Source organism: Nothobranchius furzeri, chromosome 10 (assembly GCF_043380555.1).
Source record: "Nothobranchius furzeri strain GRZ-AD chromosome 10, NfurGRZ-RIMD1, whole genome shotgun sequence".
In the NCBI taxonomy this organism is placed as follows: domain Eukaryota; kingdom Metazoa; phylum Chordata; class Actinopteri; order Cyprinodontiformes; family Nothobranchiidae; genus Nothobranchius; species Nothobranchius furzeri.
In genome coordinates, this window is record NC_091750.1 from 13,147,780 (window position 1) to 13,164,027 (window position 16,248).

Sequence of the window (16,248 nt, forward strand, 5' to 3'; positions counted from 1 at the left end):
GGTCCGGTGACCTTTGGGACATGGTTTGACCCCCTATAGGAATGAGCGATCATCATGAAATGTTCAGATCACTTACAGCTCAATAGATTCTACCTTCTTGTAACGTTTCAGCCTGATTGGACCTTGTTTTCACACAAATGGACCCAGAATGATGTGAAATTGTGCTTCGTGCAACATAATTCTAGGTGCCATTTACAAACCATAAGTGCTAATGACTCCATTCCTTTTTGTGGTTGTAGGGGCTGTTGATTGGAGTACTCTGAAACAAACCTGATCACTCTAGGACATTCAGAAGCCATGTTATGAGTGCACAAATGTGTAACTGGACTACTTATTTAAATTGACACCAGATCCGGTGACCTTTGGGACATGGTTTGACCCCCTTAGGAAAGTGCTATCATCATGAAACGTTCAGATCACTTACAACTCAATAGATTCTACCTTCCTGTAACGTTTCAGCCTGATTGGACCTTGTTTTCACACAAAGGAACCCAGAATGATGTGAAATTGTTCTTCGTGCAACATAATTCTGGGTGCCATTTAAAAACCATAAGTGCAAATGACTCCATTCCTTTTCTGGGTAATGGGGGCTCTTAATTGGAGTACTCTAAAACAAACCTGACCTCTCTAGGGTATTCAGAAGCCAAGTTATAATCCCACAAATGTGTAACTGGACTACTTCTTTAAAGTGACACCAGGGCCGGTGACCTTTGGGATATGGTTTGACCCCCTATAGGAATGTGCGATCATCATGAAACGTTCAGATCACTTACAACTCAATAGATTCTACCTTCTTGTAACGTTTCAGCCTGATTGGACCTTGTTTTCACACAAATGGACCCAGAATGATGTGAAATTGTGCTTCGTGCAACATAATTCAGGGTGCCATTTACAAACCATAAGTGCTAATGACTCAATTCCTTTTTGTGGTTGTAGGGGCTGTTGATTGTAGTACATTAAAACAAACCTGATCTCTCTAGGATATTCACAAGCCAAGTTATAAGCCCACAAATGTGTAACTGGACTACTTCTTTAAATTGACAACAGATCCGGTGACCTTTGGGACATGGTTTGACCCCCTTAGGAATGTGCGATCATCATGAAACGTTCAGATCACTTACAACTCAATAGATTCTACCTTCTTGTAACGTTTCAGCCTGAATGGACCCTGTTTTCACACAAATGGACCCAGAATGATGTGAAATTGTGCTTCGTGCAACATAATTCTGGGTGCCATTTACAAACCATAAGTGCTAATGACTCCATTCCTTTTTGTGGTTATAGGGGCTGTTGATTGGAGTACTCTGAAACAAACCTGATCACTGTAGGACATTAAGAAGCCAAGTTATGAGCCCACAAATGTGTAACTGGACTACTTCTTTAAATTGACACCAGATCCGGTGACCTTTGGGACATGGTTTGACCCCCTTAGGAAAGTGCTATCATCATGAAACGTTCAGATAACTTACAACTCAATAGATTCTACCTTCCTGTAACGTTTCAGCCTGATTGGACCTTGTTTTCACACAAATGAACCCAGAATGATGTGAAATTGTGCTTCGTGCAACATAATTCTGGGTGCCATTTACAAACCATAAGTGCTAATGACTCCATTCCTTTTTGTGGTTGTAGGGGCTGTTGATTGGAGTACACTAAAACAAACCTGATCTCTCTAGGACATTCAGAAGCCAAGTTATAAGCCCACAAATGTGTAACTGGACTACGTCTTTAAATTGACACCAGATCCGGTGACCTTTGGGATATGGTTTGACCCCCTTAGGAAAGTGCTATCATCATGAAAGGTTCAGATCACTTACAACTCAATAGATTCTACCTTTCTGTAACATTTCAGCCCTATTGGACCTTGTTTTCACACAAATGAACCCAGAATGATGTGAAATTGTGCATCGTGCAACATAATTCTGGGTGCCATTTAAAAACCATAAGTGCTAATGACTCCATTCCTTTTTGTGGATGTAGGAACTGTTGATTGGAGTACACTAAAACAAACCTGATCTCTCTAGGACATTCAGAAGCCAAGGTATAAGCCCACAAATGTGTAACTGGACTACTTCTTTAAATTGACACCAGATCCGGTGACCTTTGGGACATGGTTTGACCCCCTTAGGAAAGTGCTATCATCATGAAACGTTCAGACCACTTACAACTCAATAGATTCTACCTTCCTGTATCGTTTCAGCCTGATTGGACCTTGTTTTCACACAAATGAACCCAGAATGATGTGAAATTGTGCTTCGTGCAACATAATTCTGGGTGCCATTTACAAACCATAAGTGCTAATGACTCCATTCCTTTTTGGGGTAATGTGGGCTGTTAATTGGAGTACTCTAAATTAAACCTGACCTCTCTAGGTCATTCAGAAGCCAAGTTATAAACCCATAAAGGTGTAACTGCACTACTTCTTTAAAGTGACACCAGGCCCGGTGACCTTTGGGACATGGTTTGACCCCCTATAGGAATGTGCGATCATCATGAAACATTCAGATCACTTACAGCTCAATAGATTCTACCTTCTTGTAACGTTTCAGCTTGATTGGACCTTGTTTTCACACAAATGGACCCAGAATGATGTGAAATTGTGCTTCGTGCAAAATAATTCTGGGTGCCATTTACAAACCATAAGTGCTAATGACTCCATTCCTTTTTGTGGTTGTAGGGGCTGTTGATTGGAGTACTCTGAAACAAACCTGATCACTCTAGGACATTCAGAAGCCATGTTATGAGCGCACAAATGTGTAACTGGACTACTTATTTAAATTGACACCAGATCCGGTGACCTTTGGGACATGGTTTGACCCCCTTAGGAAATTGCTATCATCATGAAACGTTCAGATCACTTACAACTCAATAGATTCTACCTTCCTGTAACGTTTCAGCCTGATTGGACCTTGTTTTCACACAAATGAACCCAGAATGATGTGAAATTGTGCTTCGTGCAACATAATTCAGGGTGCCATTTACAAACCATAAGTGCTAATGACTCAATTCCTTTTTGTGGTTGTAGGGGCTGTTGATTGGAGTACAATAAAACAAACCTGACCTCTCTAGGACATTCAGAAGCCAAGTTATAAGCCCACAAATGTGTAACTGGACTACTTCTTTAAATTGACAACAGATTCGGTGACCTTTGGGACATGGTTTGACCCCCTTAGGAATGTGCGATCATCATGAAACGTTCAGATCACTTACAACTCAATAGATTCTACCTTCTTGTAACGTTTCAGCCTGAATGGACCCTGTTTTCACACAAATGTACCCAGAATGATGTGAAATTGTGCTTCGTGCAACATAATTCTGGGTGCCATTTACAAACCATAAGTGCTAATGACTCCATTCCTTTTTGTGGTTGTAGGGGCTGTTGATTGGAGTACTCTGAAACAAGCCTGATCACTCTAGGACATTCAGAAGCCAAGTCATGAGCCCACAAATGTGTAACTGGACTACTTCTTTAAATTGACACCAGATCCGGTGACCTTTGGGACATGGTTTGACCCCCTTAGGAAAGTGCTATCATCATGAAACGTTCAGATAACTTACAACTGAATAGATTCTACCTTCCTGTAACGTTTCAGCCTGATTGGACCTTGTTTTCACACAAATGAACCCAGAATGATGTGAAATTGTGCTTCGTGCAACATAATTCTGGGTGCCATTTACAAACCATAAGTGCTAATGACTCCATTCCTTTTTGTGGTTGTAGGGGCTGTTGATTGGAGTACACTATAACAAACCTGATCTCTCTAGGACATTCAGAAGCCAAGTTATAAGCTCACAAATGTGTAACTGGACTACTTCTTTAAATTGACACCAGATCCGGTGACCTTTGGGATATGGTTTGACCACCTTAGGAAAGTGCTATCATCATGAAATGTTCAGATCACTTACAACTCAATAGATTCTACCTTTCTGTAACGTTTCAGCCCTATTGGACCTTGTTTTCACACAAATGAACCCAGAATGATGTGAAATTGTGCTTCGTGCAACATAATTCTGGGTGCCATTTAAAAACCATAAGTGCTAATGACTCCATTCCTTTTTGTGGTTGTAGGGGCTGTTGATTGGAGTACAATAAAACAAACCTGACCTCTCTAGGACATTCAGAAGCCAAGTTATAAGCCGACAAAGGTGTAACTGGACTACTTCTTTAAAGTGACACCAGATCTGGTGACCTTTGGGACATCGTTTGACCCCCTTAGGAAAGTGCTATCATCATGAAACGTTCAGATCACTTACAACTCAATAGATTCTACCTTCCTGTAACGTTTCAGCCTGATTGGACCTTGTTTTCACACAAATGAACCCAGAATGATGTGAAATTGTGCTTCGTGCAACATAATTCTGGGTGCCATTTAAAAACCATAAGTGCAAATGACTCCATTCCTTTTTGGGGTAATGGGGGCTCTTAATTGGAGTACTCTAAAACAAACCTGACCTCTCTAGGGTATTCAGAAGCCAAGTTATAATCCCACAAATGTGTAACTGGACTACTTCTTTAAAGTGACACCAGGGCCGGTGACCTTTGGGACATGGTTTGACCCCCTATAGGAATGTGCGATCATCATGAAACGTTCAGATCACTTACAGCTCAATAGATTCTACCTTCTTGTAACGTTTCAGCCTGATTGGACCTTGTTTTCACACAAATGGACCCAGAATGATGTGAAATTGTGCTTCGTGCAACATAATTCTTGGTGCCATTTACAAACCATAAGTGCTAACGACTCAATTCCTTTTTGTGGTTGTAGGGGCTGTTGATTGGAGTACACTAAAACAAACCTGATCTCTCTATGACATTCAGAAGCCAAGTTATAAGCCCACAAATGTGTAACTGGACTGCTTTAAATTGACACCAGATCCGGTGACCTTTGGGACATGGTTTGACCCCCTTAGGAAAGAGCTATCGTCATGAAACATTCAGATCACTTACAACTCAATAGATTCTACCTTCCTGTAACGTTTCAGCCTGATTGGACCTTGTTTTCACACAAATGAACCCAGAATGATGTGAAATTATGCTTCGTGCAACATAATTCTGGGTGCCATTTAAAAACCATAAGTGTTAATGACTCCATTCCTTTTTGGGGTAATGGGGGCTGTTAATTGGAGTACTCTAAATTAAACCTGACCTCTCTAGGATATTCAGAAGCCAAGTTATAAGCCCACAAAAGTGTAACTGCACTACATCTTTAAAGTAACACCAGGCCCCGTGACCTTTGGGACATGGTTTGACCCCCTATAGGAATGTGCGATCATCATGAAACGTTCAGATCACTTACAACTCAATAGATTCTACCTTCTTGTAACGTTTCAGCCTGATTGGACCTTGTTTTCACACAAATGGACCCAGAATGATGTGAAATTGTGCTTCATGCAACATAATTCAGGGTGCCATTTACAAACCATAAGTGCTAATGACTCAATTCCTTTTTGTGGTTGTAGGGGCTGTTGATTGGAGTACACTAAAACAAACATGATCTCTCTAGGACATTCAGAAGCCAAGTTATAATCCCACAAATGTGTAACTGGACTACTTATTTAAAGTGACACCAGGTCCGGTGACCTTTGGGACATGGTTTGACCCCCTTATAGGAATGTGCGATCATCATGAAATGTTCAGATCACTTACAGCTCAATAGATTCTACCTTCTTGTAATGTTTCAGCCTGATTGGACCTTGTTTTCACACAAATGGACCCAGAATGATGTGAAATTGTGCTTCGTGCAACATAATTCAGGGTGCCATTTACAAACCATAAGTGCTAATGACTCAATTCCTTTTTATGGTTGTAGGGGCTGTTGATTGTAGTGCATTAAAACAAACCTGATCTCTCTAGGATATTCACAAGCCAAGTTATGAGCCCACAAATGTGTAACTGGACTACTTATTTAAAGTGACACCAGATCCGTTGACCTTTGGGACATGGTTTGACCCCCTTAGGAAAGTGCTATCATCATGAAACGTTCAGATCACTTACAACTCAATAGATTCTACCTTCTTGTAACTTTTCAGCGTGATTGGACCTTGTTTTAACACAAATGGACCCAGAATGATGTGAAATTGTGCTTCGTGCAACATAATTCTGGGTGCCATTTACAAACCATAAGTGCTAATGACTCCATTCCTTTTTGTGGTTGTAGGGGCTGTTGATTGGAGTACACTAAAGCAAACCTGATATCTCTAGGACATTCAGAAGCCATGTTATAAGCCCACAAATGTGTAACTGGACTACTTCTTTAAAGTGACACCAGATCCGGTGACCTTTGGGACATGGTTTGACCCCCTTAGGAAAGTGCTATCATCATGAAACGTTCAGATCACTTACAACTCAATAGATTCTACCTTTCTGTAACGTTTCAGCCCTATTGGACCTTGTTTTCAAACAAATGAACCCAGAATGATGTGAAATTGTGCTTCGTGCAACATAATTCTGGGTGCCATTTAAAAACCATAAGTGCTAATGTTTCCATTCCTTTTTGTGGATGTAGGGACTGTTGATTGGAGTACACTAAAACAAACCTGATCTCTCTAGGACATTCAGAAGCCAAGTCATAAAACCACAAAGGTGTAACTGGACTACTTCTTTAAAGTGACACCAGGCCCGGTGACCTTTGGGACATGGTTTGACCCCCTATAGGAATGTGTGATCATCATGAAACGTTCAGATCACTTACACTCAATAGATTCTACCTTCTTGTAATGTTTCAGCCTGATTGGACCTTGTTTTCACACAAATGGACCCAGAATGATGTGAAATTGTGCTTCGTGCAACATAATTCAGGGTGCCATTTACAAACCATAAGTGCTAATGACTCAATTCCTTTTTATGGTTGTAGGGGCTGTTGATTGTAGTACATTAAAACAAACCTGATCTCTCTAGGATATTCACAAGCCAAGTTATAAGCCCACAAATGTATAACTGGACTACTTCTTTAAATTGACAACAGATCCGGTGACCTTTGGGACATGGTTTGACCCCCTTAGGAATGTGCGATCATCATGAAACGTTCATATCACTTACAACTCAATAGATTCTACCTTTCTGTAACGTTTCAGCCCTATTGGACCTTTTTTTCACACAAATGAACCCAGAATGATGTGAAATTGTGCTTCGTGCAACATAATTCTGGGTGCCATTTACAAACCATAAGTGCTAATGTTTCCATTCCTTTTTGTGGATGTAGGGACTGTTGATCGGAGTACACTAAAACAAACCTGATCTCTCTAGGACATTCAGAAGCCAAGTTATAAGCCCACAAAAGTGTAACTGCACTACATCTTTAAAGTGACACCAGGCCCGGTGACCTTTGGGACATGGTTTGACCCCCTGTAGGAATGTGCGATCATCATGAAACAATTAGATCACTTACAACTCAATAGATTCTACCTTCTTGTAACGTTTCAGCCTGATTGGACCTTGTTTTCACACAAATGGACCCAGAATGATGTGAAATTGTGCTTCGTGCAACATAATTCAGGGTGCCATTTACAAACCATAAGTGCTAATGACTCAATTCCTTTTTGTGGTTGTAGGGGCTGTTGATTGTAGTACATTAAAACAAACCTGATCTCTCTAGGATATTCACAAGCCAAGTTATAAGCCCACAAATGTATAACTGGACTACTTCTTTAAATTGACAACAGATCCGGTGACCTTTGGGACATGGTTTGACCCCCTTAGGAATGTGCGATCATCATGAAACGTTCAGATCACTTACAACTCAATAGATTCTACCTTCTTGTAACGTTTCAGCCTGAATGGACCCTGTTTTCACACAAATGGACCCAGAATGATGTGAAATTGTGCTTCGTGCAACATAATTCTCGGTGCCATTTACAAACCATAAGTGCTAATGACTCCATTCCTTTTTGTGGTTGTAGGGGCTGTTGATTGGAGTACTCTGAAACAAACCTGATCACTCTAGGACATTCAGAAGCCAAGTTATGAGCCCACAAATGTGTAACTGGACTACTTCTTTAAATTGACACCAGATCCGGTGACCTTTGGGACATGGTTTGACCCCCTATAGGAAAGTGCTATCATCATGAAACGTTCAGATAACTTACAACTCAATAGATTCTACCTTCCTGTAACGTTTCAGCCTGATTGGACCTTGTTTTCACACAAATGAACCCAGAATGATGTGAAATTGTGCTTCGTGCAACATAATTCTGGGTGCCATTTACAAACCATAAGTGCTAATGACTCCATTCCTTTTTGTGGTTGTAGGGGCTGTTGATTGGAGTACACTAAAACAAACCTGATCTCTCTAGGACATTCAGAAGCCAAGTTATAAGCCCACAAATGTGTAACTGGACTACTTCTTTAAATTGACACCAGATCCGGTGACCTTTGGGATATGGTTTGACCCCCTTAGGAAAGTGCTATCATCATGAAACGTTCAGATCACTTACAACTCAATAGATTCTACCTTCCTGTAACGTTTCAGCCTGATTGGACCTTGTTTTCACACAAATGAACCCAGAATGATGTGAAATTGTGCTTCGTGCAACATAATTCTGGGTGCCATTTACAAACCATAAGTGCTAATGACTCCATTCCTTTTTGGGGTAATGTGGGCTGTTAATTGGAGTACTCTAAAACAAACTTGACCTCTCTAGGATATTCAGAAGCCAAGTTATAAGCCCATAAAGGTGTAACTGCACTACTTCTTTAAAGTGACACCAGGCCCGGTGACCTTTGGGACATGGTTTGACCCCCTATAGGAATGTGCGATCATCATGAAACGTTCAGATCACTTACAGCTCAATAGATTCTACCTTCTTGTAACGTTTCAGCTTGATTGGACCTTGTTTTCACACAAATGGACCCAGAATGATGTGAAATTGTGCTTCGTGCAAAATAATTCTGGGTGCCATTTACAAACCATATGTGCTAATGACTCCATTCCTTTTTGTGGTTGTAGGGGCTGTTGATTGGAGTACTCTAAAACAAACCTGGTCACTCTAGGACATTCAGAAGCCATGTTATGAGCGCACAAATGTGTAACTGGACTAATTTAAATTGACACCAGATCCGGTGACCTTTGGGACATGGTTTGACCCCCTTAGGAAAGTGCTATCATCATGAAACGTTCAGATCACTTACAACTCAATAGATTCTACCTTCCTGTAACGTTTCAGCCCGATTGGACCTTGTTTTCACACAAATGAACCCAGAATGATGTGAAATTGTGCTTCGTGCAACATAATTCTGGGTGCCATTTAAAAACCATAAGTGCTAATGTTTCCATTCCTTTTTGTGGATGTAGGGACTGTTGATTGGAGTACACTAAAACAAACCTGATCTCTCTAGGACATTCAGAAGCCAAGTTATAAGCCCACAAATGTGTAACTGGACCACTTCTTTAAATTGACACCAGATCCGGTGACCTTTGGGACATGGTTTGACCCCCTTAGGAAAGTGCTATCATCATGAAACGTTCAGATAACTTACAACTCAATAGATTCTACCTTCCTGTAACGTTTCAGCCTGATTGGACCTTGTTTTCACACAAATGAACCCAGAATGATGTGAAATTGTGCTTCGTGCAACATAATTCTGGGTGCCATTTAAAAACCATAAGTGCTAATGACTCCATTCCTTTTTGAGGTAATAGGGGCTGTTAATTGGAGTACTCTAAAACAAACTTGACCTCTCTAGGATATTGAGAAGCCAAGTTATAAGCCCACAAATGTGTAACTGGACTACTTCTTTAAAGTGACACCAGGCCCGGTGACCTTTGGGACATGGTTTGACCCCCTATAGGAATATGCGATCATCATGAAACGTTCAGATCACTTACAACTCAATAGATTCTACCTTCTTGTAACGTTTCAGCCTGACTGGACCTTGTTTTCACACAAATGGACCCAGAATGATGTGAAATTGTGCTTTGTGCAACCTAATTCTTGGTGCCATTTACAAACCATAAGTGCTAATGACTCCATTCCTTTTTGTGGTTGTAGGGGCTGTTGATTGGAGTACACTAAAACAAACCTGACCTCTCTAGGACATTCAGAAGCCAAGTTATAAGCCCACAAATGTGTAACTGGAGTACTTCTTTAAATTGACACCAGATCCGGTGACGTTTGGGACATGGTTTGACCCCCTTAGGAAAGTGCTATCATCATGAAACGTTCAGATCACTTACAACTAAATAGATTCTACCTTCCTATAACGTTTCAGCCTGATTGGACCTTGTTTTCACACAAATGAACCCAGAATGATGTGAAATTGTGCTTCGTGCAACATAATTCTGGGTGCCATTTACAAACCATAAGTGCTAATGACTCCATTCCTTTTTGGGGTAATGGGGGCTGTTAATTGGAGTACTCTAAATTAAACCTGACCTCTCTAGGATATTCAGAAGCCAAGTTATAAGCCCACAAATGTGTAACTGGACTACTTCTTTAAATTGACAACAGATCTGGTGACCTTTGGGACATGGTTTGACCCCCTTAGGAATGTGCGATCATCATGAAACGTTCAGATCACTTACAACTCAATAGATTCTACCTTCTTGTAACGTTTCAGCCTGAATGGACCTTGTTTTCACACAAATGACCCCAGAATGATGTGAAATTGTGCTTCGTGCAACATAATTCTGGGTGCCATTTACAAACCATAAGTGCTAATGACTCCATTCTTTTTTGTGGTTGTAGGGGCTGTTGATTGGAGTACACTAAAACAAACCTGATCTCTCTAGGACATTCAGAAGCCAAGTTATAAGCCCACAAATGTGTAACTGGACCACTTCTTTAAATTGACACCAGATCCGGTGACCTTTGGGACATGGTTTGACCCCCTTAGGAAAGTGCTATCATCATGAAACGTTCAGATCACTTACAACTCAATAGATTCTACCTTCCTGTAACGTTTCAGCCTGATTGGACCTTGTTTTCACACAAATGAACCCAGAATGATGTGAAATTGTGCTTCGTGCAACATAATTCTGGGTGCCATTTAAAAACCATAAGTGCTAATGACTCCATTCCTTTTTGAGGTAATAGGGGCTGTTAATTGGAGTACTCTAAAACAAACTTGACCTCTCTAGGATATTGAGAAGCCAAGTTATAAGCCCACAAATGTGTAACTGGACTACTTCTTTAAAGTGACACCAGGCCCGGTGACCTTTGGGACATGGTTTGACCCCCTATAGGAATATGCGATCATCATGAAACGTTCAGATCACTTACAACTCAATAGATTCTACCTTCTTGTAACGTTTCAGCCTGATTGGACCTTGTTTTCACACAAGTGGACCCAGAATGATGTGAAATTCTGCTTTGTGCAACCTAATTCTTGGTGCCATTTACAAACCATAAGTGCTAATGACTCCATTCCTTTTTGTGGTTGTAGGGGCTGTTGATTGGAGTACACTAAAACAAACCTGACCTCTCTAGGACATTCAGAAGCCAAGTTATAAGCCCACAAAGGTGTAACTGGACTACTTCTTTAAATTGACAACAGATCTGGTGACCTTTGGGACATGGTTTGACCCCCTTAGGAATGTGCAATCATCATGAAACGTTCAGATCACTTACAACTCAATAGATTCTACCTTCTTGTAACGTTTCAGCCTGAATGGACCTTGTTTTCACACAAATGGACCCAGAATGATGTGAAATTGTGCTTCGTGCAACATAATTCTGGGTGCCATTTACAAACCATAAGTGCTAATGACTCCATTCTTTTTTGTGGTTGTAGGGGCTGTTGATTGGAGTACACTAAAACAAACCTGATCTCTCTAGGACATTCAGAAGCCAAGTTATAAGCCCACAAATGTGTAACTAGACCACTTCTTTAAATTGACACCAGATCCGGTGACCTTTGGGACATGGTTTGACCCCCTTAGGAAAGTGCTATCATCATGAAACGTTCAGATCACTTACAACTCAATAGATTCTACCTTCCTGTAACGTTTCAGCCTGATTGGACCTTGTTTTCACACAAATGAACCCAGAATGATGTGAAATTGTGCTTCGTGCAACATAATTCTGGGTGCCATTTAAAAACCATAAGTGCTAATGACTCCATTCCTTTTTGAGGTAATAGGGGCTGTTAATTGGAGTACTCTAAAACAAACTTTACCTCTCTAGGATATTGAGAAGCCAAGTTATAAGCCCACAAATGTGTAACTGGACTACTTCTTTAAAGTGACACCAGGCCCGGTGACCTTTGGGACATGGTTTGACCCCCTATAGGAATATGTGATCATCATGAAACGTTCAGATCACTTACAACTCAATAGATTCTACCTTCTTGTAACGTTTCAGCCTGATTGGACCTTGTTTTCACACAAATGGACCCAGAATGATGTGAAATTGTGCTTTGTGCAACCTAATTCATGGTGCCATTTACAAACCATAAGTGCTAATGACTCCATTCCTTTTTGTGGTTGTAGGGGCTGTTGATTGGAGTACACTAAAACAAACCTGACCTCTCTAGGACATTCAAAAGCCAAGTTATAAGCCCACAAAGGTGTAACTGGACTACTTCTTTAAAGTGACACCAGGCCCAGTGACCTTTGGGACATGGTTTGACCCCCTATAGGAATGTGCGATCATCATGAAACGTTCAGATCACTTACAACTCAATAGATTCTACCTTCTTGTAACGTTTCAGCCTGAATGGACCTTGTTTTCACACAAATGGACCCAGAATGATGTGAAATTGTGCTTCGTGCAACATAATTCTGGGTGCCATTTACAAACCATAAGTGCTAATGACTCCATTCCTTTTTGTTTTTGTAGGGACTGTTGATTGGAGTACTCTGAAACAAACCTGATCACTCTAGGACATTCAGAAGCCAAGTTATGAGCCCACAAATGTGTAACTGGACTACTTATTTAAATTGACACCAGGCCCGGTGACCTTTGGGACATGGTTTGACCCCCTTAGGAAAGTGCTATCATCATGAAACGTTCAGATCACTTACAACTCAATTGATTCTACCTTCCTGTAACGTTTCAGCCTGATTGGACCTTGTTTTCACACAAATGAAACCAGAATGATGTGAAATTGTGCTTCGTGCAACATAATTCTGGGTGCCATTTAAAAACCATAAGTGCTAATGACTCCATTCCTTTTTGTGGTTGTAGAGGCTGTTGATTGGAGTACACTAAAACAAACCTGATCTCTCTAGGACATTCAGAAGCCAAGTTATAAGCCCACAAATGTGTAACTGGACTACTTCTTTAAATTGACACCAGATCCGGTGACCTTTGGGACATGGTTTGACCCCCTTAGGAAAGTGCTATCATCATGAAACATTCAGATCACTTACAACTCAATAGATTCTACCTTCCTGTAACTTTTCAGCCTGATTGGACCTTGTTTTCACACAAATGAACCCAGAATGATGTGAAATTGTGCTTTGTGCAACATAATTCTGGGTGCCATTTAAAAACCATAAGTGCTAATGACTCCATTACTTTTTGGGGTAATGGGGGCTCTTAATTGGAGTACTCTAAAACAAACCTGACCTCTTTAGGATATTCAGAAGCCAAGTTGTAAGCCCACAAAGGTGTAACTGGACTACTTCTTTAAAGTGACACCAGGCCCGGTGACCTTTGGGACATGGTTTGACCCCCTATAGGAATGTGCGATCATCATGAAACGTTCAGATCACTTACAACTCAATAGATTCTACCTTCTTGTAATGTTTCAGCCTGATTGGACCTTGTTTTCACACAAATGGACCCAGAATGATGTGAAATTGTGCTTTGTGCAACCTAATTCATGGTGCCATTTACAAACCATAAGTGCTAATGACTCCATTCCTTTTTGTGGTTGTAGGGGCTGTTGATTGGAGTACACTAAAATAAACCTGACCTCTCTAGGACATTCATAAGCCAAGTTATAAGCCCACAAAGGTGTAACTGGACTACTTCTTTAAAGTGACACCAGGCCCAGTGACCTTTGGGACATGGTTTGACCCCCTATAGGAATGTGCGATCATCATGAAACATTCAGATCACTTACAACTCAATAGATTCTACCTTCTTGTAACGTTTCAGCCTGAATGGACCTTGTTTTCACACAAATGGACCCAGAATGATGTGAAATTGTGCTTCGTGCAACATAATTCTGGGTGCCATTTACAAACCATAAGTGCTAATGACTCCATTCTTTTTTGTGGTTGTAGGGGCTGTTGATTGGAGTACACTAAAACAAACCTGATCTCTCTAGGACATTCAGAAGCCAAGTTATAAGCCCACAAATGTGTAACTGGACCACTTCTTTAAATTGACACCAGATCCGGTGACCTTTGGGACATGGTTTGACCCCCTTAGGAAAATGCTATCATCATGAAACGTTCAGATCACTTACAACTCAATAGATTCTACCTTCCTGTAACGTTTCAGCCTGATTGGACCTTGTTTTCACAAAAATGAACCCAGAATGATGTGAAATTGTGCTTCGTGCAACATAATTCTGGGTGCCATTTAAAAACCATAAGTGCTAATGACTCCATTCCTTTTTGAGGTAATAGGGGCTGTTAATTGGAGTACTCTAAAACAAACTTTACCTCTCTAGGATATTGAGAAGCCAAGTTATAAGCCCACAAATGTGTAACTGGACTACTTCTTTAAAGTGACACCAGGCCCGGTGACCTTTGGGACATGGTTTGACCCCCTATAGGAATATGTGATCATCATGAAACGTTCAGATCACTTACAACTCAATAGATTCTACCTTCTTGTAACGTTTCAGCCTGATTGGACCTTGTTTTCACACAAAGGGACCCAGAATGATGTGAAATTGTGCTTTGTGCAAACTAATTCATGGCGCCATTTACAAACCATAAGTGCTAATGACTCCATTCCTTTTTGTGGTTGTAGGGGCTGTTGATTGGAGTACACTAAAACAAACCTGACCTCTCTAGGACATTCAAAAGCCAAGTTATAAGCCCACAAAGGTGTAACTGGACTACTTCTTTAAAGTGACACCAGGCCCAGTGACCTTTGGGACATGGTTTGACCCCCTATAGGAATGTGCGATCATCATGAAACGTTCAGATCACTTACAACTCAATAGATTCTACCTTCCTGTAACTTTTCAGCCTGATTGGACCTTGTTTTCACACAAATGAACCCAGAATGATGTGAAATTGTGCTTTGTGCAACATAATTCTGGGTGCCATTTACAAACCATAAGTGCTAATGACTCCATTCCTTTTTGTTTTTGTAGGGACTGTTGATTGGAGTACTCTGAAACAAACCTGATCACTCTAGGACATTCAGAAGCCAAGTTATGAGCCCACAAATGTGTAACTGGACTACTTATTTAAATTGACACCAGGCCCGGTGACCTTTGGGACATGGTTTGACCCCCTTAGGAAAGTGCTATCATCATGAAACGTTCAGATCACTTACAACTCAATTGATTCTACCTTCCTGTAACGTTTCAGCCTGATTGGACCTTGTTTTCACACAAATGAAACCAGAATGATGTGAAATTGTGCTTCGTGCAACATAATTCTGGGTGCCATTTAAAAACCATAAGTGCTAATGACTCCATTCCTTTTTGTGGTTGTAGAGGCTGTTGATTGGAGTACACTAAAACAAACCTGATCTCTCTAGGACATTCAGAAGCCAAGTTATAAGCCCACAAATGTGTAACTGGACTACTTCTTTAAATTGACACCAGATCCGGTGACCTTTGGGACATGGTTGGACCCCCTTAGGAAAGTGCTATCATCATGAAACGTTCAGATCACTTACAACTCAATAGATTCTACCTTCCTGTAACTTTTCAGCCTGATTGGACCTTGTTTTCACACAAATGAACCCAGAATGATGTGAAATTGTGCTTTGTGCAACATAATTCTGGGTGCCATTTAAAAACCATAAGTGCTAATGACTCCATTACTTTTTGGGGTAATGGGGGCTCTTAATTGGAGTACTCTAAAACAAACCTGACCTCTTTAGGATATTCAGAAGCCAAGTTGTAAGCCCACAAAGGTGTAACTGGACTACTTCTTTAAAGTGACACCAGGCCCGGTGACCTTTGGGACATGGTTTGACCCCCTATAGGAATGTGCGATCATCATGAAACGTTCAGATCACTTACAACTCAATAGATTCTACCTTCTTGTAATGTTTCAGCCTGATTGGACCTTGTTTTCACACAAATGGACCCAGAATGATGTGAAATTGTGCTTTGTGCAACCTAATTCATGGTGCCATTTACAAACCATAAGTGCTAATGACTCCATTCCTTTT